We start from the raw sequence: 18714 nt of genomic DNA, 5'->3' as shown, positions 1-18714 counted from the left end.
TAGGTGAGTTCATCGTAGCTCTTAATACTCTCTTTCTGTCTGGAGGAGATATAATTGAAGTATTGTACACGTACCCGGCTACTTTCAACACCCATTGCTGCACTGATATTTTTCCCTCCATTTTTCTTTATCCATTTTTTTTTGCTGGAAGTTCCGTCAATACCCTCCAGCCTTTAAGAGACATCATGCAGCCAGGCCTCTTGGCTTGAGGCCACACCGTCCTGAACGCGCCCGATCTCGTCAGATCTCGGAAGCAAAACGGGGCAGGTCCTGGTCAGTACTTGGATGGGAGACCTCCTAGAAATACCAGGTGCTGCTAGCTTTTTCGTCTCCTGGGTAACTTCATCGTAGCTCTTAATACTCTCTTTCAGTCTGCAGGAGATATAATTGAAGAATTGTACACGTACCCGGCTACTTTCAACACCCTTTCCAGCACTGATATTTTTCCCTCCATTTTTCTATTTTTTTATTTTTTTTTTTCTGGAAATTCGTCAATACCCGCCAGCCTTTAAGAGACATCATGCAGCCAGGCATCTCGGCTTGCGGCCACACCATCCTGAACGTGCCCGATCTCGTCAGATCTCGGAAGCTAAACGGGGCAGGACCTGGTCAGTACATGAATGTGAGACCTCCTGGAAATACCTGGTGCTGCAAGCTTTTACGTCTCCTGGGTAACTTTATCGTAGCTCTTAATACTCTCTATCTGTCTGGAGGAGATATAATTGAAGTATTGTACACGTACCCAGCTACTGTCAACACCATTTGCTGCACTGATATTTTTCCATCCATTTTTCTTTTTTTTTTTTTTTTTTGCTGGAAGTTCCGTCAATACCCGCCAACCTTTAAGAGACAACATGCAGCCAGGCCTCTCGGCTTGCGGCCACACCGTCCTGAATGCGCCTGATCTCGTCAGATCTCGGAAGCTAAACGGGGCAGGGCCTGGTCAGTACATGAAAGTGAGACCTCCTGGAAATACCTAGTGCTGCAAGCTTTTACGTCTCCTGGGTAACTTTATCGTAGCTCTTAATACTCTCTCTTTGTCTGGAGGAGATATAATTGAAGTATTGTACACGTATCCAGCTACTGTCAACACCCTTTGCTGCACTGATATTTTTCCATCCATTTTTCTTTTTTCTTTTTTTCTTTTTTTTTTTTGCTGGAAGTTCCGTCAATACCCGCCAACCTTTAAGAGACATCATGCAGCCAGGCCTTTCGGCTTGTGGCCACACCGTCCTGAATGCGCCCGATCTCGTCAGATCTCGGAAGCTAAACGGGGCAGGGCCTGGTCAGTACTTGGATGGGAGACCTCCTAGAAATACCAGGTGCTGCAAGCTTTTTACGTCTCCTGGGTAACTTCATCGTAGCTCTTAATACTCTCTTTCTGTCTCCAGGAGATATAATTGAAGAATTGTACACGTACCCGGCTACTTTCAACACCCTTTGCTGCACTGGTATATTTCCCTCTATTTTTCTTTTTTTTTTTGCTGGCAGTTCCGTCAATACCCGCCAGCCTTTAAGAGACATCATGCAGCCAGGCATCTCGGCTTGCGGCCACACCATCCTGAACGCGCCCGATCTTGTCAGATCTCGGAAGCTAAACGGGGCAGGGCCTGGTCAGTACTTGGATGGGAGACCTCCTAGAAATGCCAGGTGCTGCAAGCTTTTTACGTCTCCTGGGTAACTTCATCGTAGCTCTTAATACTCTCTTTCTGTCTCCAGGAGATATAATTGAAGAATTGTACACGTATCCAGCTACTGTCAACACCTTTTGCTGCACTGATATTTTTCCATCCATTTTTCTTTTTTCTTTTTTTGTTTTTTTTTTTTTGCTGGAAGTTCCGTCAATACCCGCCAACCTTTAAGAGACATCATGCAGCCAGGCGTCTCGGCTTGCGGCCACACCATCCTGAACTCGCCCGATCTCGTCAGATCTTGGAAGCTAAACGGGGCAGGACCTGGTCGGTACATGAATGTGAGACCTCCTGGAAATACCTGGTGCTGCAAGCTTTTACGTCTCCTGGGTAACTTTATCGTAGCTCTTAATACTCTCTATCTGTCTGGAGGAGATATAATTGAAGTATTGTACACGTACCCAGCTACTGTCAACACCCTTTGCTGCACTGATATTTTTCCATCCATTTTTTTTTTTTTTTTTTTTTTTTGCTGGAAGTTCCGTCAATACCCGCCAACCTTTAAGAGACATCATGCAGCCAGGGCTTTCTGCTTGTGGACACACCGTCCTGAATGCGCCCGATCTCGTCAGATCTCGGAAGCTAAACGGTGCAGGGCCTGGTCAGTACTTGGATGGGAGACCTCCTAGAAATACCAGGTGCTGCAAGCTTTTTACGTCTCCTGGGTAACTTCATCGTAGCTCTTAATACTCTCTTTCTGTCTCCAGGAGATATAATTGAAGAATTGTACACGTACCCGGCTACTTTCAACACCCTTTGCTGCACTGGTATATTTCCCTCTATTTTTCTTTTTTTTTTTTGCTGGCAGTTCCATCAATACCCGCCAGTCTTTAAGAGACATCATGCAGCCAGACATCTCGGCTTGCGGCCACACCGTCCTGAACGCGCCCGATCCTGTCAGATCTCGGAAGCTAAACGGGGCAGGACCTGGTCAGTACTTAAATGTGAGACCTCCTGGAAATACCAGGTGCTGCCAGCTTTTTACGTCTCCTGGGGAACTTCATCGTAGCTCTTAATACTCTCTATCTGTCCGGAGGAGATATAATTGAAGTATTGTACACGTACCCAGCTACTGTCAACACCCTTTGCTGCACTGATATTTTTCCATCCATTTTTCTTTTTTTTTTTTTTTTTTTTTTTTTTTTTGCTGGACGTTCCGTCAATACCCGCCAGCCTTTAAGAGACATCATGCAACCAGGCCTCTCGGTTTGCGGACACACAGTCCTGAACGCGCCCGATCTCGGAAGATCTCAAAAACTAAATGGGGCAGGACCTGGTCAGTACTTTGATGGGAGATCTTCTGGAAATACCAGGTGCTGCCAGCTTTTTACGTCTCCTGGGGAACTTCATCGTAGCTCTTAATACTCTCTTTCTGTCTGGAGAATATATAATTGAAGAATTGTACACGTACCCGGCTACTTTCAACACCCTTTGCTGCACTGGTATATTTCCCTCTATTTTTCTTTTTTTTTTTGGCTGGCAGTTCCGTCAATACCCGCCAGCCTTTAAGAGACATCATGCAGCCAGGCATCTCGGCTTGCGGCCACACCATCCTGAACGCGCCCGATCTCGTCAGATCTCGGAAGCTAAACGGGGCAGGACCTGGTCAGTACATGAATGTGAGACCTCCTGAAAATACCTCGTGCTGCAAGCTTTTACGTCTCCTGGGTAACTTTATCGTAGCTCTTAATACTCTCTATCTGTCTGGAGGAGATTTAATTGAAGTATTGTACACGTACCCAGCTACTGTCAACACCCTTTGCTGCACTGATATTTTTCCATCCATTTTTTTTTTTTTTTTTTGCTGGAAGTTCCGTCAATACCCGCCAACCTTTAAGAGACATCATGCAGCCAGGACTTTCGGCTTGCGGCCACACCATCCTGAACTCGCCCGATCTCGTCAGGTCTTGGAAGCTAAACGGGGCAGGACCTGGTCAGTACATGAATGTGAGACCTCCTGGAAATACCTGGTGCTGCAAGCTTTCACGTCTCCTGGGTAACTTTATCGTAGCTCTTAATACTCTCTATCTGTCTGGAGGAGATATAATTGAAGTATTGTACACGTACCCAGCTACTGTCAACACCCTTTGCTGCACTGATATTTTTCCATCCATTTTTCTTTTTTTTTTTTTTTGCTGGAAGTTCCGTCAATACCCGCCAACCTTTAAGAGACATCATGCAGCCAGGCCTCTCGGCTTGCGGCCACACCGTCCTGATTGCGCCCGATCTCGTCAGATCTCGGAAGCTAAACGGCGCAGGGCCTGGTCAGTACTTGGATGGGAGACCTCCTAGAAATACCAGGTGCTGCAAGCCTTTTACGTCTCCTGGGTAACTTCATCGTAGCTCTTAATACTCTCTATCTGTCTCCAGGAGATATAATTGAAGAATTGTACACGTACCCGGCTACTTTCAACACCCTTTCCTGCACTGATATTTTTCCCTCCATTTTTCTATTTTTTTTTTTTTTTTTTTTGCTGGAAGTTCCGTCAATACCCGCCAACCTTTAAGAGACATCATGCAGCCAGGCCTCTCGGCTTGCGGCCACACCGTCCTGAATGCGCCCGATCTCGTCAGATCTCGGAAGCTAAACGGCGCAGGGCCTGGTCAGTACTTGGATGGGAGACCTCCTAGAAATACCAGGTGCTGCAAGCCTTTTACGTCTCCTGGGTAACTTCATCGTAGCTCTTAATACTCTCTTTCTGTCTCCAGGAGATATAATTGAAGAATTGTACACGTACCCGGCTACTTTCAACACCCTTTCCTGCACTGATATTTTTCCCTCCATTTTTCTATTTTTTTTTTTTTTTTTTTTGCTGGAAATTCCGTCAATACCCGCCAGCCTTTAAGAGACATCATGCAGCCAGACATCTCGGCTTGCGGCCACACCGTCCTGAACGCGCCCGATCTCGTCAGATCTCGGAAGCTAAACGGGGCAGGACCTGGTCAGTACTTGAATGTGAGACCTCCTGGAAATACCTGGTGCTGCAAGCTTTTACGTCTCCTGGGTAACTTTATCGTAGCTCTTAATACTCTCTATCTGTCTGGAGGAGATATAATTGAAGAATTGTACATGTACCCGGCTACTTTCAACACCCTGTCCTGCACTGATATTTTTCCCTCCATTTTTCTATTTATTTATTTTTTATTTTTTGCTGGAAGTTCCGTCAATACCCGCCAGCCTTTAAGAGACATCATGCAGCCCGGCCTCTTGGCTTGCGGCCACACCGTCCTGAACACGCCCGATCTCGTCAGATCTCGGAAGCTAAACGGGGCAGGGCCTCGTCAGTACTTGGATGGGAGACCTCCTGGAAATACCTGGTGCTGCAAGCTTTTTACGTCTCCTGGGAAACTTCATCGTAGCTCTTAATACTCTCTATCTGTCTGGAGGAGATATAATTGAAGTATTGTACACGTACCCGGCTACTTTCAACAGCCTTTGCTGCACTGATATTTTTCCCTCCATTTTCCTTTTTTTTTTTTTGCTGGAAGTTCCGTCAATACCCGCCAGCCTTTAAGAGACATCATGCAGCCAGGCCTCTTGGCTTGCGGCCACACCGTCCTAAACGCGCCCGATCTCATCAGATTTCGGAAGCTAACGGGGCAGGGCTTGGTCAGTACTTGGATGGGTGACCACCTGGAAATACCAGGTGCTGCAAGCTTTTTACGTCTCCTGGGTAACTTCATCATAGCTCTTAATACTCTCTTTCAGTCTGTAGGAGATATTATTGAAGAATTGTACACGTACCCGGCTACTTTCAAAACCCGTTGCTGCACTGATATTTTTCCCTCCATTTTTCTTTTTTCTTTTTTTTTTTGCTGGAAGTTCCGTCAATACCCGCCAGCCTTAAAGAGACATCATGCAGCCGGGCCTCTCGGCTTTCGGCCAAACCGTCCTGAATGCGCATGATATCGTCAGATCTCGGAAGCTAAACGGGGCAGGACCTGGTCTGTACTTGAATGTGAGACCTCCTGGAAATAACAGGTGCTGCAAGCTTTTACGTCTCCTGGGTAACTTTATCGTAGCTCTTAATACTCTCTTTCAGTCTGCAGGAGATATAATTGAAGAATTGTACACGTACCCGGCTACTTTCAACAGCCTTTGCTGCACTGATATTTTTCCTCCATTTTCCATTTTTTTTTTTTGCTGGAAGTTCCGTCAATACCCGCCAGCCTTTAAGAGACATCATGCAGCCAGGCCTCTTGGCTTGCGGCCACACCGTCCTGAACGCGCCCGATCTCATCAGATCTCGGAAGCTAACGGGGCAGGGCCTGGTCAGTACTTGGATGGGTGACCTCCTGGAAATACCAGGTGCTGCAAGCTTTTTACGTCTCCTGGGTAACTTCATCATAGCTCTTAATACTCTCTTTCAGTCTGCAGGAGATATAATTGAAGAATTGTACACGTACCCGGCTACTTTCAAATCCCTTTCCTGCACTGATATATTTCCCTCCATTTTTCTATTTTTTTTTTTATTTTTTTTTATTTTTTTGCTGGACGTTCCGTCAATACCCGCCAGCCTTTAAGAGACATCATGCTACCAGGCCTCTCGGTTTGCGGACACACAGTCCTGAACGCGCCCGATCTCGGAAGATCTCAAAAACTAAATGGGGCAGGACCTGGTCAGTACTTGGATGGGAGATCTTCTGGAAATACCAGGTGCTGCCAGCTTTTTACGTCTCCTGGGGAACTTCATCGTAGCTCTTAATAATCTCTTTCTGTCTGGAGAATATATAATTGAAGAATTGTACACGTACCCGGCTACTTTCAACACCCTTTGCTGCACTGGTATATTTCCCTCTATTTTTCTTTTTTTTTTTGGCTGGCAGTTCCGTCAATACCCGCCAGCCTTTAAGAGACATCATGCAGCCAGGCATCTCGGCTTGCGGCCACACCATCCTGAACGCGCCCGATCTCGTCAGATCTCGGAAGCTAAACGGGGCAGGACCTGGTCGGTACATGAATGTGAGACCTCCTGGAAATACCTGGTGCTGCAAGCTTTCACGTCTCCTGGGTAACTTTATCGTAGCTCTTAATACTCTCTTTCTGTCTCCAGGAGATATAATTGAAGAATTGTACACGTACCCGGCTACTTTCAACACCCTTTCCTGCACTGATATTTTTCCCTCCATTTTTCTATTTTTTTTTTTTTTTTTTTTGCTGGAAATTCCGTCAATACCCGCCAGCCTTTAAGAGACATCATGCAGCCAGACATCTCGGCTTGCGGCCACACCGTCCTGAACGCGCCCGATCTCGTCAGATCTCGGAAGCTAAACGGGGCAGGACCTGGTCAGTACTTGAATGTGAGACCTCCTGGAAATACCTGGTGCTGCAAGCTTTTACGTCTCCTGGGTAACTTTATCGTAGCTCATAATACTCTCTATCTGTCTGGAGGAGATATAATTGAAGAATTGTACATGTACCCGGCTACTTTCAACACCCTGTCCTGCACTGATATTTTTCCCTCCATTTTTCTATTTATTTCTTTTTTATTTTTTGCTGGAAGTTCCGTCAATACCCGCCAGCCTTTAAGAGACATCATGCAGCCAGGCCTCTTGGCTTGCGGCCACACCGTCCTGAACACGCCCGATCTCGTCAGATCTCGGAAGCTAAACGGGGCAGGGCCTCGTCAGTACTTGGATGGGAGACCTCCTGGAAATACCTGGTGCTGCAAGCTTTTTACGTCTCCTGGGAAACTTCATCGTAGCTCTTAATACTCTCTATCTGTCTGGAGGAGATATAATTGAAGTATTGTACACGTACCCGGCTACTTTCAACAGCCTTTGCTGCACTGATATTTTTCCCTCCATTTTCCATTTTTTTTTTTTGCTGGAAGTTCCGTCAATACCCGCCAGCCTTTAAGAGACATCATGCAGCCAGGCCTCTTGGCTTGCGGCCACACCGTCCTGAACGCGCCCGATCTCATCAGATCTCGGAAGCTAACGGGGCAGGGCCTGGTCAGTACTTGGATGGGTGACCTCCTGGAAATACCAGGTGCTGGAAGCTTTTTACATCTCCTGGGTAACTTCATCATAGCGCTTAATACTCTCTTTCAGTCTGTAGGAGATATTATTGAAGAATTGTACACGTACCCGGCTACTTTCAAAACCCTTTGCTGCACTGATATTTTTCCCTCCATTTTTCTTTTTTCTTTTTTTTTTTGCTGGAAGTTCCGTCAATACCCGCCTGCCTTAAAGAGACATCATGCAGCCGGGCCTCTCGGCTTTCGGCCACACCGTCCTGAATGCGCATGATATCGTCAGATCTCGGAAGCTAAACGGGGCAGGACCTGGTCAGTACTTGAATGTGAGACCTCCTGGAAATAACAGGTGCTGCAAGCTTTTACGTCTCCTGGGTAACTTTATCGTAGCTCTTAATACTCTCTTTCAGTCTGCAGGAGATATAATTGAAGAATTGTACATGTACCCGGCTACTTTCAACACCCTTTCCTGCACTGATATATTTCCCTCCATTTTTCTATTTTTTTTTTATTTTTTTTTGCTGGAAGTTCCGTCAATACCCGCCAACCTTTAAGAGACATCATGCAGCCAGGCCTTTCGGCTTGTGGCCACACCGTCCTGAATGCGCCCGATCTCGTCAGATCTCGGAAGCTAAACGGGGCAGGGCCTGTTCAGTACTTGGATGGGAAACCTCCTAGAAATACCAGGTGCTGCAAGCTTTTTACGTCTCCTGGGTAACTTCATCGTAGCTCTTAAGACTCTCTTTCTGTCTCCAGGAGATATAATTGAAGAATTGTACACGTACCCGGCTACTTTCAACACCCTTTGCTGCACTGGTATATTTCCCTCTATTTTTCTTTTTTTTTTTGCTGGCAGTTCCGTCAATACCCGCCAGCCTTTAAGAGACATCATGCAGCCAGGCATCTCGGCTTGCGGCCACACCATCCTGAATGCGCCCGATCTCGTCAGATCTCGGAAGCTAAACGGGGCAGGACCTGGTCAGTACATGAATGAGAGACCTCCTGGAAATACCTAGTGCTGCAAGCTTTTACGTCTCCTGGGTAACTTTATCGTAGCTCTTAATACTCTCTCTCTGTCTGGAGGAGATATAATTGAAGTATTGTACACGTATCCAGCTACTGTCAACACCCTTTGCTGCACTGATATTTTTCCATCCATTTTTCTTTTTTTTTTTTTTTTTTTGCTGGAAGTTCCGTCAATACCCGCCAACCTTTAAGAGACATCATGCAGCCAGGCCTCTCGGCTTGCGGCCACAGCGTCCTGAATGCGCCAGATCTCGTCAGATCTCGGAAGCTAAACGGGGCAGGGCCTGGTCAGTACTTGGATGGGAGACCTCCGAGAAATACCAGGTGCTGCAAGCCTTTTACGTCTCCTGGGTAACTTCATCGTAGCTCTTAATACTCTCTTTCTGTCTGGAGGAGATAAAATTGAAGAATTGTACACGTACTAGGCTACTTTCAACACCCTTTGCTGCACTGATATTTTTCCCTCCATTTTTCTTTTAATTTTATTTTTTTGCTGGAAGTTCCGTCAATATCCGCCAGCCTTTAAGAGACATCATGCAGCCAGGCCTCTTGGCTTGTAGTCACACCGTCCTGAACGCGCCCGATCATATCAGATTTCGGAAGCTAAACGGGGCAGGGCCTGCTCAGTACTTGAATGGGAGACCTCCTGGAAATACCAGGTGCTGCAAGCTTTTTACGTCTCCTGGGTAACTTCATCGTAGCTCTTAATTCTCTCTTTCTGTCTCCAGGAGATATAATTGAAGAATTGTACACGTACCCGGCTACTTTCAACACCCTTTGCTGCACTGGTATATTTCCCTCTATTTTTCTTTTTTTTTTTTGCTGGCAGTTCCGTCAACACCCGCCAGCCTTTAAGAGACATCATGCAGCCAGGCATCTCGGCTTGCGGCCACACCATCCTGAACGCGCCCGATCTCGTCAGATCTCGGAAGCTAAACGGGGCAGGACCTGGTCAGTACATGAATGTGAGACCTCCTGGAAATACCTCGTGCTGCAAGCTTTTACGTCTCCTGGGTAACTTTATCGTAGCTCTTAATACTCTCTATCTGTCTGGAGGAGTTATAATTGAAGTATTGTACACGTACCCAGCTACTGTCAACACCCTTTGCTGCACTGATATTTTTCCATCCATTTTTTTTTTTTTTTTTGCTGGAAGTTCCGTCAATACCCGCCAACCTTTAAGAGACATCATGCAGCCAGGCCTCTTGGCTTGCGGCCACACCGTCCTGAATGCGCCCGATCTCGTCAGATCTCGGAAGCTAAACGGGGCAGGGCCTGGTCAGTACTTGGATGGGAGACCTCCTTGAAATACCAGGTGCTGCAAGCCTTTTACGTCTCCTGGGTAACTTCATCGTAGCTCTTAATACTCTCTTTCTGTCTCCAGGAGATATAATTGAAGAATTGTACACGTACTAGGCTACTTTCAACACCCTTTGCTGCACTGATATTTTTCCCTCCATTTTTCTTTTTATTTTATTTTTTTGCTGGAAGTTCCGTCAATATCCGCCAGCCTTTAAGAGACATCATGCAGCCAGGCCTCTTGGCTTGTAGTCACACTGTCCTGAACGCGCCCGATCATATCAGATTTCGGAAGCTAAACGGGGCAGGGCCTGGTCAGTACTTGGATGTGTGACCTCCTGGAAATACCAGGTGCTGCAAGCTTTTTACGTCTCCTGGGTAACTTCATCGTAGCTCTTAATACTCTCTTTCTTTCTCCAGGAGATATAATTGAAGAATTGTACACGTACCCGGCTACTTTCAACACCCTGTGCTGCACTGGTATATTTCCCTCTATTTTTCTTTTTTTTTTTTGATGGCAGTTCCGTCAATACCCGCCAGCCTTTAAGAGACATCATGCAGCCAGGCATCTCGGCTTGCGGCCACACCATCCTGAACTCGCCCGATCTCGTCAGATCTTGGAAGCTAAACGGGGCAGGACCTGGTCAGTACATGAATGTGAGACCTCCTGGAAATACCTGGTGCTGCAAGCTTTTACGTCTCCTGGGTAACTTTATCGTAGCTCTTAATACTCTCTATCTGTCTGGAGGAGATATAATTGAAGTATTGTACACATACCCAGCTACTGTCAACATCCTTTGCTGCACTGATATTTTTCCATCCATTTTTCTTTTTTTTTTTTTTTTTTTGCTGGAAATTCCGTCAATACTTGCCAGCCTTTAAGAGACGTCCTGCAGCCAGGTCTCTTGGCTTGCGGCCACACCGTCCTGAACGCGCCTGATCTCATCATATCTCGGAAGCAAAACGGGGCAGGGTCTGGTCAGTACTTGGTTGGGTGACCTCCTGGAAATACCAGGTGCTGCAAGCTTTTTACGTCTCCTGGGTAACTTCATCGTAGCTCTTAATACTCTCTTTCAGTCTGGAGGAGATATTATTGAAGAATTGTACACGTACCCGGCTACTTTCAACAGCCTTTGCTGCACTGATATTTTTCCCTCCATTTTTCTTTTTTTTTTTTTTTTTTTGCTGGAAGTTCCGTCAATACCCACCAGCCTAAACAGACATCATGCAGCCGGGCCTCTCGGCTTTCGGCCACACTGTCCTGAACGCGCACGATATCGTCAGATCTCTGAAGCTAAACGGGGCAGGGCCTGGTCAGTACTTAGATGGGAGACCTCCTGGAAATACCTGGTGCTGCAAGCTTTTTACGTCTCCTGTGAAACTTCATCGTAGCTCTTAATACTCTCTATCTGTCTGGAGGAGATATAATTGAAGTATTGTACACGTACCCGGCTACTTTCAACACCCTTTCCTGCACTGATATTTTTCCCTCCATTTTCCTTTTATTTTTGTTTTTTTTTTGCTGGAAGTTCCGTCAATACCCGCCAGCCTTTAAGAGACATCATGCAGCCAGGCGTCTCGGCTTGCGGCCACACCATCCTGAACGCGCCCGATCTCGTCAGATCTCGGAAGGTAAAAGGGGCAGGGCCTGGTCAGTGCTTGGATGGGTGACCTCCTGGAAATACCTGGTGCTGCAAGCTTTTTTGTCTCCTGGGTAACTTCATCGTAGCTCTTAGTACTCTCTTTCTGTCTGGAGGAGATATAATTGAAGTATTGTACACGTACACGGCTACTTTCAACAGCCTTTGCTGCACTGATATTTTTCCCTCCATTTTTCTTTTTTTTTTTTGCTGGAAGTTCGTCAATATCCGCCAACCTTTAAGAGACATCATGCAGCCAGGCCTCTTGGCTTGCGGCCACACCGTCCTGAACGCCCCCGATCTCGTCAGATCTCGGAAGGTAAAAGGGGCAGGGCCTGGTCAGTACTTGGATGGGTGACCTCCTGGAAATACCTGGTGCTGCAAGCTTTTTTGTCTCCTGGGTAACTTCATCGTAGCTCTTAGTACTCTCTTTCTGTCTGGAGGAGATATAATTGAAGTATTGTACACGTACACGGCTACTTTCAACAGCCTTTGCTGCACTGATATTTTTCCATCCATTTTTCTTTTTTTTTTTTTTTTTTTTTTTGCTGGAAGTTCCATCAATACCCGCCAACCTTTAAGAGACATCATGCAGCCAGGCCTCTCGGCTTGTGGCCACACCGTCCTGAATGCGCCCGATCTCGTAAGATCTCGGAAGCTAAACGGGGCAGGGCCTGGTCAGTACTTGGATGGCTGACCTCCTAGAAATATCAGGTGCTGCAAGCTTTTTACGTCTCCTGGGTAACTTCATCGTAGCTCTTAATACTCTCTTTCTGTCTGCAGGAGATATAATTGAAGAATTGTACACGTACCTGGCTACTTTCAACACCCTTTGCTGCACTGGTATTTCTCCCTCCATTTCTCTTTTTTTTTTTGCTGGATGTTCCGTCAAAACCCGCCAACCATTAAGAGACATCATGCAGCCCGGCCTCTTGGCTTGCAGCCACACCGTCCTGAACGCCCCCGATCTCGTCAGATCTCGGAAGGTAAAAGGGGCACGGCCTGGTCAGTACTTGGATGGGTGACCTCCTGGAAATACCTGGTGCTGCAAGCTTTTTTGTCTCCTGGGTAACTTCATCGTAGCTCTTAGTACTCTCTTTCTGTCTGGAGGAGATATAATTGAAGTATTGTACACGTACACGGCTACTTTCAACAGCCTTTGCTGCACTGATATTTTTCCATCCATTTTTCTTTTTTTTTTTTTTGCTGGAAGTTCCGTCAATACCCGCCAGCCATTAAGAGACATCATGCAGCCAGGCCTCTCGGCTTGCGGCCACACCGTCCTGAACGCGCCCGATCTCGTCAGATATCGGAATTTAAACGGGGCAGGGCCTGGTCAGTACTTTTATGGGTGACCTTCTGGAAATACGAGGTGCTGCAAACTTTTTACGTCTCCTGGGTAACTTCATCGTAGCTCTTAATTCTCTCTTTCAATCTGGAGGAGATATAATTGAAGAATTGTACACGTACCCGGCTTCTTTCAACAGCCTTTGCTGCACTGATATTTTTCCCTCCATTTTTCTTTTTTTTTTTTTTTTTTTTTTGTTGGAAGTTCCGTCAATACCCGCCAGCCTTTAAGAGACATCATGCAGCCAGGCCTCTTGGCTTGCGGCCACATTGTCCTGAACGCGCCTGATCTCGTTAGATCTCGGAAGCTAAACGGGGCAGGGCCTGATCAGTACTTGGATGGGAGACCTCCAGGAAATACCTGGTGCTGCAAGCTTTTTACGTCTCCTGGGAAACTTAATCGTAGCTCTTAATACTCTCTATCTCTCTGGAGGTGTTATAATTGAGGAATTGTACACGTACCCGGCTACTTTCATCAGCCTTTGCTGCACTGGTATTTTTCCCTCTATTTTTCTTTTTTTTTTTTGCTGGCAGTTCCGTCAATACCCGCCAGCCTTTAAGAGACATCATGCAGCCAGGATCTCGGCTTGCGGCCACACCATCCTGAACGCGCCCGATCTCGTCAGATCTCGGAAACTGAATGGGGCAGGGCCTGGTCAGTACTTGGATGGGAGACCTCCTGGAAATACCAGGTGCTGCAAGCTTTTTACGTCTGCTGGGTAAGTTTATCGTAGCTCTTAATACTCTCTTTCTGTCTGGAGGAGATATAATTGAAGTATTGTACACGTACCCGGTTACTTTCAACACCCATTGCTGCACTGATATTTTTCCCTCCATTTTTCTTTTTCTTTATTATTATTTCTGGAAGTTCCGTCAATACCCGCCAGCCTTTAACAGACATCATGCAGCCAGGCCTCTTGGCTTGCGGCCACATTGTCCTGAACGCGCCTGATCTCGTCAGATCTCGGAAGCTAAACGGGGCAGGACCTGATCAGTACTTGGATGGGAGATCGTCTGGAAATACCAGGTGCTGCCAGCTTTTTACATCTCCTGGGGAACTTCATCGTTGCTCTTAATACTCTCTTTCTGTCTGGAGAATATATAATTGAAGAATTGTACACGTACCCGGCTACTTTCAACACCCTTTGCTGCACTGGTATTTTTCCCTCTATTTTTCTTTGCTGGCAGTTCCGTCAATACCCGCCAGCCTTTAAGAGACATCATGCAGCCAGGCATCTCGGCTTGCGGCCACACCATCCTGAACGCGCCCGATCTCGTCAGATCTCGGAAGCTAAACGGGGCAGGACCTGGTCAGTACTTGATTGTGAGACCTCCTGGAAATACCTAGTGCTGCAAGCTTTTACGTCTCCTGGGTAACTTTATCGTTGCTCTTTATACTCTCTATCTGTCTGGAGGAGATATAATTGAAGTATTGTACACGTACCCGTCTACTTTCAACACCCTTTGCTGCACTGATATTTTTCCCTCCATTTTTCTTTTTCATTTTATTTTTTTATTTTTTTTTGCTGGAAGTTCCGTCAATACCCGCCAGCCATTAAGAGACATCATGCAGACAGGCCTCTTGGCTTGCGAGCACACAGTCCTGAACGCGCCCGATCTCGGAAGATCTCGGAAACTAAACGGGGCAGGACCTGGTCAGTACTTGGATGGGAGATCTTCTGGAAATACCAGGTGCTGCCAGCTTTTTACGTCTCCTGGGGAACTTCATCGTAGCTCTTAATACTCTCTTTCTGTCTGGAGAATATATAATTGAGGAATTGTACACGTACCCGGCTACATTCAACAGCCTTTGCTGCACTGGTATTTTTCCCTCTATTTTTCTTTTATTTATTTGTTGGCAGTTCCGTCAATACCCGCCAGCCTTTAAGAGACATCATGCAGCCAGGCGTCTCGGCTTGCGGCCACACCATCCTGAACGCGCCCGATCTCGTCAGATCTCGGAAGCTAAACGGGGCAGGACCTGGTCAGTACTTGAATGTGAGACCTCCTGGAAATACCTGGTGCTGCAAGCTTTTACGTCTCCTGGGTAACTTTATCGTAGCTCTTAATACTCTCTCTCTGTCTGGAGGAGATATAATTGAAGTATTGTACACGTATCCAGCTACTGTCAACACCCTTTGCTGCACTGATATTTTTCCATCCATTTTTCTTTTTTCTTTTTTTTTTTTTTTTTTTTGCTGGAAGTTCCGTCAATACCCGCCAACCTTTAAGAGACATCATGCAGCCAGGCCTTTCGGCTTGTGGCCACACCGTCCTGAATGCGCCTGATCTCGTCAGATCTCGGAAGCTAAACGGGGCAGGGCCTGGTCAGTACTTGGATGGGAGACCTCCTAGAAATACCAGGTGCTGCAAGCTTTTTACGTCTCCTGGGTAACTTCATCGTAGCTCTTAATACTCTCTTTCTGTCTCCAGGAGATATAATTGAAGAATTGTACACGTACCCGGCTACTTTCAACACCCTTTGCTGCACTGGTATATTTCCCTCTATTTTTCTTTTTTTTTTTGCTGGCAGTTCCGTCAATACCCGCCAGCCTTTAAGAGACATCATGCAGCCAGGCATCTCGGCTTGCGGCCACACCGTCCTGAACGCGCCCGATCTCGTCAGATCTCGGAAGCTAAACGGGGCAGGGCCTGGTCAGTACTTGGATGGGAGACCTCCTAGAAATACCAGGTGCTGCAAGCTTTTTACGTCTCCTGGGTAACTTCATCGTAGCTCTTAATACTCTCTCTCTGTCTGGAGGAGATATAATTGAAGTATTGTACACGTATCCAGCTACTGTCAACACCCTTTGCTGCACTGATATTTTTCCATCCATTTTTCTTTTTTCTTTTTTTCTTTTTTTTTTTTGCTGGAAGTTCCGTCAATACCCGCCAACCTTTAAGAGACATCATGCAGCCAGGCCTTTCGGCTTGTGGCCACACCGTCCTGAATGCGCCCGATCTCGTCAGATCTCGGAAGCTAAACGGGGCAGGGCCTGGTCAGTACTTGGATGGGAGACCTCCTAGAAATACCAGGTGCTGCAAGCTTTTTACGTCTCCTGGGTAACTTCATCGTAGCTCTTAATACTCTCTTTCTGTCTCCAGGAGATATAATTGAAGAATTGTACACGTACCCGGCTACTTTCAACACCCTTTGCTGCACTGGTATATTTCCCTCTATTTTTCTTTTTTTTTTTGCTGGCAGTTCCGTCAATACCCGCCAGCCTTTAAGAGACATGATGCAGCCAGGCATCTTGGCTTGCGGCCACACCATCCTGAACGCGCCCGATCTCGTCAGATCTCCGAAGCTAAACGGGGCAGGGCCTGGTCAGTACTTGGATGGGAGACCTCCTAGAAATACCAGGTGCTGCAAGCTTTTTACGTCTCCTGGGTAACTTCATCGAAGCTCTTAATACTCTCTTTCTGTCTCCAGGAGATATAATTGAAGAATTGTACACGTACCCGGCTACTTTCAACACCCTTTGCTGCACTGGTATATTTCCCTCTATTTTTCTTTTTTTTTTTGCTGGCAGTTCCGTCAATACCCGCCAGCCTTTAAGAGACATCATGCAGCCAGGCATCTCGGCTTGCGGCCACACCATCCTGAACGCGCCCGATCTCGTCAGATCTCGGAAGCTAAACGGGGCAGGACCTGGTCAGTACATGAAAGTGAGACCTCCTGGAAATACCTAGTGCTGCAAGCTTTTACGTCTCCTGGGTAACTTTATCGTAGCTCTTAATACTCTCTCTCTGTCTGGAGGAGATATAATTGAAGTATTGTACACGTACCCAGCTACTGTCAACACCCTTTGCTGCACTGATATTTTTCCATCCATTTTTTTTTTTTTTTTTGCTGGAAGTTCCGTCAATACCCGCCAACCTTTAAGAGACATCATGCAGCCAGGAATCTCGGCTTGCGGCCACACCATCCTGAACTCGCCCGATCTCGTCAGATCTTGGAAGCTAAACAGGGCAGGACCTGGTCAGTACATGAATGCGAGACCTCCTGGAAATACCTGGTGCTGCAAGCTTTTACGTCTCCTGGGTAACTTTATCGTAGCTCTTAATACTCTCTATCTGTCTGGAGGAGATATAATTGAAGTATTGTACACGTACCCAGCTACTGTCAACACCCTTTGCTGCACTGATATTTTTCCATCCATTTTTCTTTTTTTTTTTTTTTTTTGCTGGAAGTTCCGTCAATACCCGCCAACCTTTAAGAGACATCATGCAGCCAGGCCTTTAGGCTTGTGGCCACACCGTCCTGAATGCGCCCAATCTCGTCAGATCTCGGAAGCTCAACGGGGCAGGGCCTGGTCAGTACTTGGATGGGAGACCTCCTAGAAATACCAGGTGCTGCAAGCTTTTTACGTCTCCTGGGTAACTTCATCGTAGCTCTTAATACTCTCTTTCTGTCTCCAGGAGATATAATTGAAGTATTGTACACGTATCCAGCTACTGTCAACACCCTTTGCTGCACTGATATTTTTCCATCCATTTTTCTTTTTTCTTTTTTTTTTTTTTTTTTTGCTGGAAGTTCCGTCAATACCCGCCAACCTTTAAGAGACATCATGCAGCCAGGCCTCTTGGCTTGCGGCCACACCGTCCTGAATGCGCCCGATCTCGTCAGATCTTGGAAGCTAAACGGGGCAGGGCCTGGTCAGTACTTGGATGGGAGACCTCCTAGAAGTATCAGGTGCTGAAAGCTTTTTACATCTCCTGGGTAACTTCAGCATAGCTCTTAATACTCTCATTCAGTCTGGAGGAGATATAATTGAAGAATTGTACATGTACCCGGCTACTGTCAACACCCTTTGCTGCACTGATATTTTTCCCTCCATTTTTCTATTTATTTATTTTTTATTTTTTGCTGGAAGTTCCGTCAATACCCGCCAGCCTTTAAGAGACATCATGCAGCCCGGCCTCTTGTCTTGCGGCCACACCGTCCTGAACACGCCCGATCTCGTCAGATCTCGGAAGCTAAACGGGGCAGGGCCTCGTCAGTACTTGGATGGGAGACCTCCTGGAAATACCTGGTGCTGCAAGCTTTTTACGTCTCCTGGGAAACTTCATCGTAGCTCTTAATACTCTCTATCTGTCTGGAGGAGATATAATTGAAGTATTGTACACGTACCCGGCTACTTTCAACAGCCATTGCTGCACTGATATTTTTCCCTCCATTTTCCATTTTTTTTTTTTTGCTGGAAGTTCCGTCAATACCCGCCAGCCTTTAAGAGACATCATGCAGCCAGGCCTCTCGGCTTGCGGCCACACCGTCCTGAACGCGCCCGATCTCATCAGATCTCCGAAGCTAACGGTGCAGGGCCTGGTCAGTACTTGGATGGGTGACCTCCTGGAAATACCAGGTGCTGCAAGCTTTTTACGTCTCCTGTGTAACTTCATCATAGCTCTTAATACTCTCTTTCAGTCTGTAGGAGATATTATTGAAGAATTGTACACGTACCCGGCTACTTTCAACACCCTTTGCTGCACTGGTTATTTTCCCTCTACTTTTCTTTTTTTTTTTTGCTGGCAGTTCCGTCAATACCCGCCAGCCTTTAAGAGTCATCATGCAGCCAGGCATCTCGGCTTGCGGCCACACCATCCTGAACGCGCCCGATCTCGTCAGATCTCGGAAGCTAAACGGGGCAGGGCCTGGTCTGTACTTGAATGGGAGAACTCCTAGAAATACCAGGTGCTGCAAGCTTTTTACGTCTCCTGGGTAACTTCATC

The 18714-nt window shown here is 46.7% G+C and overlaps 14 non-coding genes and 38 pseudogenes across 14 annotated transcripts; all 52 read left to right on the top strand.

Moving 5' to 3' along the window:
• The first annotated feature begins 203 nt into the window (after positions 1–203).
• LOC136761520 (uncharacterized) lies at positions 204–322 on the top strand (annotated as a pseudogene).
• Positions 323–538: 216 nt separating this feature from the next.
• Positions 539–657, top strand: LOC136761406 (uncharacterized; annotated as a pseudogene).
• Positions 658–872: 215 nt separating this feature from the next.
• On the top strand, positions 873–991 carry LOC136761828 (uncharacterized; annotated as a pseudogene).
• A 224-nt stretch (positions 992–1215) lies between these two features.
• On the top strand, positions 1216–1334 carry LOC136762249 (5S ribosomal RNA). Its single transcript, XR_010820456.1, has one exon. It is a non-coding gene; the product is annotated as a 5S ribosomal RNA (ribosomal RNA).
• Positions 1335–1543: 209 nt separating this feature from the next.
• LOC136762675 (5S ribosomal RNA) lies at positions 1544–1662 on the top strand. Its single transcript, XR_010820868.1, has one exon. It is a non-coding gene; the product is annotated as a 5S ribosomal RNA (ribosomal RNA).
• Positions 1663–1888: 226 nt separating this feature from the next.
• On the top strand, positions 1889–2007 carry LOC136761909 (uncharacterized; annotated as a pseudogene).
• A 215-nt stretch (positions 2008–2222) lies between these two features.
• LOC136761094 (uncharacterized) lies at positions 2223–2341 on the top strand (annotated as a pseudogene).
• A 210-nt stretch (positions 2342–2551) lies between these two features.
• On the top strand, positions 2552–2670 carry LOC136761476 (uncharacterized; annotated as a pseudogene).
• Positions 2671–3226: 556 nt separating this feature from the next.
• Positions 3227–3345, top strand: LOC136761653 (uncharacterized; annotated as a pseudogene).
• Positions 3346–3554: 209 nt separating this feature from the next.
• Positions 3555–3673, top strand: LOC136761881 (uncharacterized; annotated as a pseudogene).
• A 212-nt stretch (positions 3674–3885) lies between these two features.
• Positions 3886–4004, top strand: LOC136762666 (5S ribosomal RNA). The gene has a single exon (XR_010820860.1). It is a non-coding gene; the product is annotated as a 5S ribosomal RNA (ribosomal RNA).
• Positions 4005–4224: 220 nt separating this feature from the next.
• On the top strand, positions 4225–4343 carry LOC136762569 (5S ribosomal RNA). The gene has a single exon (XR_010820765.1). It is a non-coding gene; the product is annotated as a 5S ribosomal RNA (ribosomal RNA).
• Positions 4344–4563: 220 nt separating this feature from the next.
• LOC136760871 (uncharacterized) lies at positions 4564–4682 on the top strand (annotated as a pseudogene).
• A 220-nt stretch (positions 4683–4902) lies between these two features.
• On the top strand, positions 4903–5021 carry LOC136762648 (5S ribosomal RNA). The gene has a single exon (XR_010820842.1). It is a non-coding gene; the product is annotated as a 5S ribosomal RNA (ribosomal RNA).
• Positions 5022–5232: 211 nt separating this feature from the next.
• On the top strand, positions 5233–5350 carry LOC136761224 (uncharacterized; annotated as a pseudogene).
• A 544-nt stretch (positions 5351–5894) lies between these two features.
• Positions 5895–6012, top strand: LOC136762385 (5S ribosomal RNA). The gene has a single exon (XR_010820585.1). It is a non-coding gene; the product is annotated as a 5S ribosomal RNA (ribosomal RNA).
• Positions 6013–6570: 558 nt separating this feature from the next.
• On the top strand, positions 6571–6689 carry LOC136761482 (uncharacterized; annotated as a pseudogene).
• A 219-nt stretch (positions 6690–6908) lies between these two features.
• Positions 6909–7027, top strand: LOC136760870 (uncharacterized; annotated as a pseudogene).
• Positions 7028–7247: 220 nt separating this feature from the next.
• LOC136762647 (5S ribosomal RNA) lies at positions 7248–7366 on the top strand. The gene has a single exon (XR_010820841.1). It is a non-coding gene; the product is annotated as a 5S ribosomal RNA (ribosomal RNA).
• A 211-nt stretch (positions 7367–7577) lies between these two features.
• LOC136760931 (uncharacterized) lies at positions 7578–7695 on the top strand (annotated as a pseudogene).
• A 216-nt stretch (positions 7696–7911) lies between these two features.
• LOC136762236 (uncharacterized) lies at positions 7912–8030 on the top strand (annotated as a pseudogene).
• A 219-nt stretch (positions 8031–8249) lies between these two features.
• LOC136760620 (5S ribosomal RNA) lies at positions 8250–8368 on the top strand. The gene has a single exon (XR_010820240.1). It is a non-coding gene; the product is annotated as a 5S ribosomal RNA (ribosomal RNA).
• A 209-nt stretch (positions 8369–8577) lies between these two features.
• On the top strand, positions 8578–8696 carry LOC136761506 (uncharacterized; annotated as a pseudogene).
• A 216-nt stretch (positions 8697–8912) lies between these two features.
• On the top strand, positions 8913–9031 carry LOC136761264 (uncharacterized; annotated as a pseudogene).
• Positions 9032–9247: 216 nt separating this feature from the next.
• LOC136761440 (uncharacterized) lies at positions 9248–9366 on the top strand (annotated as a pseudogene).
• A 210-nt stretch (positions 9367–9576) lies between these two features.
• LOC136761697 (uncharacterized) lies at positions 9577–9695 on the top strand (annotated as a pseudogene).
• Positions 9696–9903: 208 nt separating this feature from the next.
• On the top strand, positions 9904–10022 carry LOC136760716 (5S ribosomal RNA). Its single transcript, XR_010820281.1, has one exon. It is a non-coding gene; the product is annotated as a 5S ribosomal RNA (ribosomal RNA).
• Positions 10023–10238: 216 nt separating this feature from the next.
• LOC136761574 (uncharacterized) lies at positions 10239–10357 on the top strand (annotated as a pseudogene).
• Positions 10358–10567: 210 nt separating this feature from the next.
• On the top strand, positions 10568–10686 carry LOC136761728 (uncharacterized; annotated as a pseudogene).
• A 216-nt stretch (positions 10687–10902) lies between these two features.
• LOC136761330 (uncharacterized) lies at positions 10903–11021 on the top strand (annotated as a pseudogene).
• Positions 11022–11237: 216 nt separating this feature from the next.
• On the top strand, positions 11238–11356 carry LOC136762054 (uncharacterized; annotated as a pseudogene).
• A 219-nt stretch (positions 11357–11575) lies between these two features.
• Positions 11576–11694, top strand: LOC136760883 (uncharacterized; annotated as a pseudogene).
• Positions 11695–11902: 208 nt separating this feature from the next.
• Positions 11903–12021, top strand: LOC136762635 (5S ribosomal RNA). Its single transcript, XR_010820829.1, has one exon. It is a non-coding gene; the product is annotated as a 5S ribosomal RNA (ribosomal RNA).
• A 220-nt stretch (positions 12022–12241) lies between these two features.
• LOC136760894 (uncharacterized) lies at positions 12242–12360 on the top strand (annotated as a pseudogene).
• A 209-nt stretch (positions 12361–12569) lies between these two features.
• On the top strand, positions 12570–12688 carry LOC136761249 (uncharacterized; annotated as a pseudogene).
• Positions 12689–12899: 211 nt separating this feature from the next.
• Positions 12900–13018, top strand: LOC136761757 (uncharacterized; annotated as a pseudogene).
• Positions 13019–13238: 220 nt separating this feature from the next.
• Positions 13239–13357, top strand: LOC136761060 (uncharacterized; annotated as a pseudogene).
• Positions 13358–13566: 209 nt separating this feature from the next.
• On the top strand, positions 13567–13685 carry LOC136761012 (uncharacterized; annotated as a pseudogene).
• A 216-nt stretch (positions 13686–13901) lies between these two features.
• Positions 13902–14020, top strand: LOC136761710 (uncharacterized; annotated as a pseudogene).
• A 201-nt stretch (positions 14021–14221) lies between these two features.
• Positions 14222–14340, top strand: LOC136761416 (uncharacterized; annotated as a pseudogene).
• A 555-nt stretch (positions 14341–14895) lies between these two features.
• Positions 14896–15014, top strand: LOC136760815 (uncharacterized; annotated as a pseudogene).
• A 224-nt stretch (positions 15015–15238) lies between these two features.
• LOC136762563 (5S ribosomal RNA) lies at positions 15239–15357 on the top strand. The gene has a single exon (XR_010820759.1). It is a non-coding gene; the product is annotated as a 5S ribosomal RNA (ribosomal RNA).
• A 209-nt stretch (positions 15358–15566) lies between these two features.
• On the top strand, positions 15567–15685 carry LOC136761380 (5S ribosomal RNA). The gene has a single exon (XR_010820350.1). It is a non-coding gene; the product is annotated as a 5S ribosomal RNA (ribosomal RNA).
• A 225-nt stretch (positions 15686–15910) lies between these two features.
• LOC136762248 (5S ribosomal RNA) lies at positions 15911–16029 on the top strand. Its single transcript, XR_010820455.1, has one exon. It is a non-coding gene; the product is annotated as a 5S ribosomal RNA (ribosomal RNA).
• A 209-nt stretch (positions 16030–16238) lies between these two features.
• On the top strand, positions 16239–16357 carry LOC136762652 (5S ribosomal RNA). Its single transcript, XR_010820846.1, has one exon. It is a non-coding gene; the product is annotated as a 5S ribosomal RNA (ribosomal RNA).
• A 209-nt stretch (positions 16358–16566) lies between these two features.
• On the top strand, positions 16567–16685 carry LOC136761821 (uncharacterized; annotated as a pseudogene).
• Positions 16686–16893: 208 nt separating this feature from the next.
• On the top strand, positions 16894–17012 carry LOC136761649 (uncharacterized; annotated as a pseudogene).
• A 215-nt stretch (positions 17013–17227) lies between these two features.
• Positions 17228–17346, top strand: LOC136761255 (uncharacterized; annotated as a pseudogene).
• A 224-nt stretch (positions 17347–17570) lies between these two features.
• Positions 17571–17689, top strand: LOC136761309 (uncharacterized; annotated as a pseudogene).
• A 221-nt stretch (positions 17690–17910) lies between these two features.
• Positions 17911–18029, top strand: LOC136760835 (uncharacterized; annotated as a pseudogene).
• A 212-nt stretch (positions 18030–18241) lies between these two features.
• Positions 18242–18359, top strand: LOC136761254 (uncharacterized; annotated as a pseudogene).
• Positions 18360–18569: 210 nt separating this feature from the next.
• LOC136761048 (uncharacterized) lies at positions 18570–18688 on the top strand (annotated as a pseudogene).
• The last annotated feature ends 26 nt before the right edge of the window (positions 18689–18714 follow it).

This window comes from Amia ocellicauda, chromosome 10 (genome assembly GCF_036373705.1).
Source record: "Amia ocellicauda isolate fAmiCal2 chromosome 10, fAmiCal2.hap1, whole genome shotgun sequence".
In the NCBI taxonomy this organism is placed as follows: Eukaryota; Metazoa; Chordata; class Actinopteri; order Amiiformes; family Amiidae; genus Amia; species Amia ocellicauda.
The sequence above is the reverse complement of the archived record's forward strand: the minus strand, read 5'-3'. Positions and strand labels throughout refer to the sequence as shown.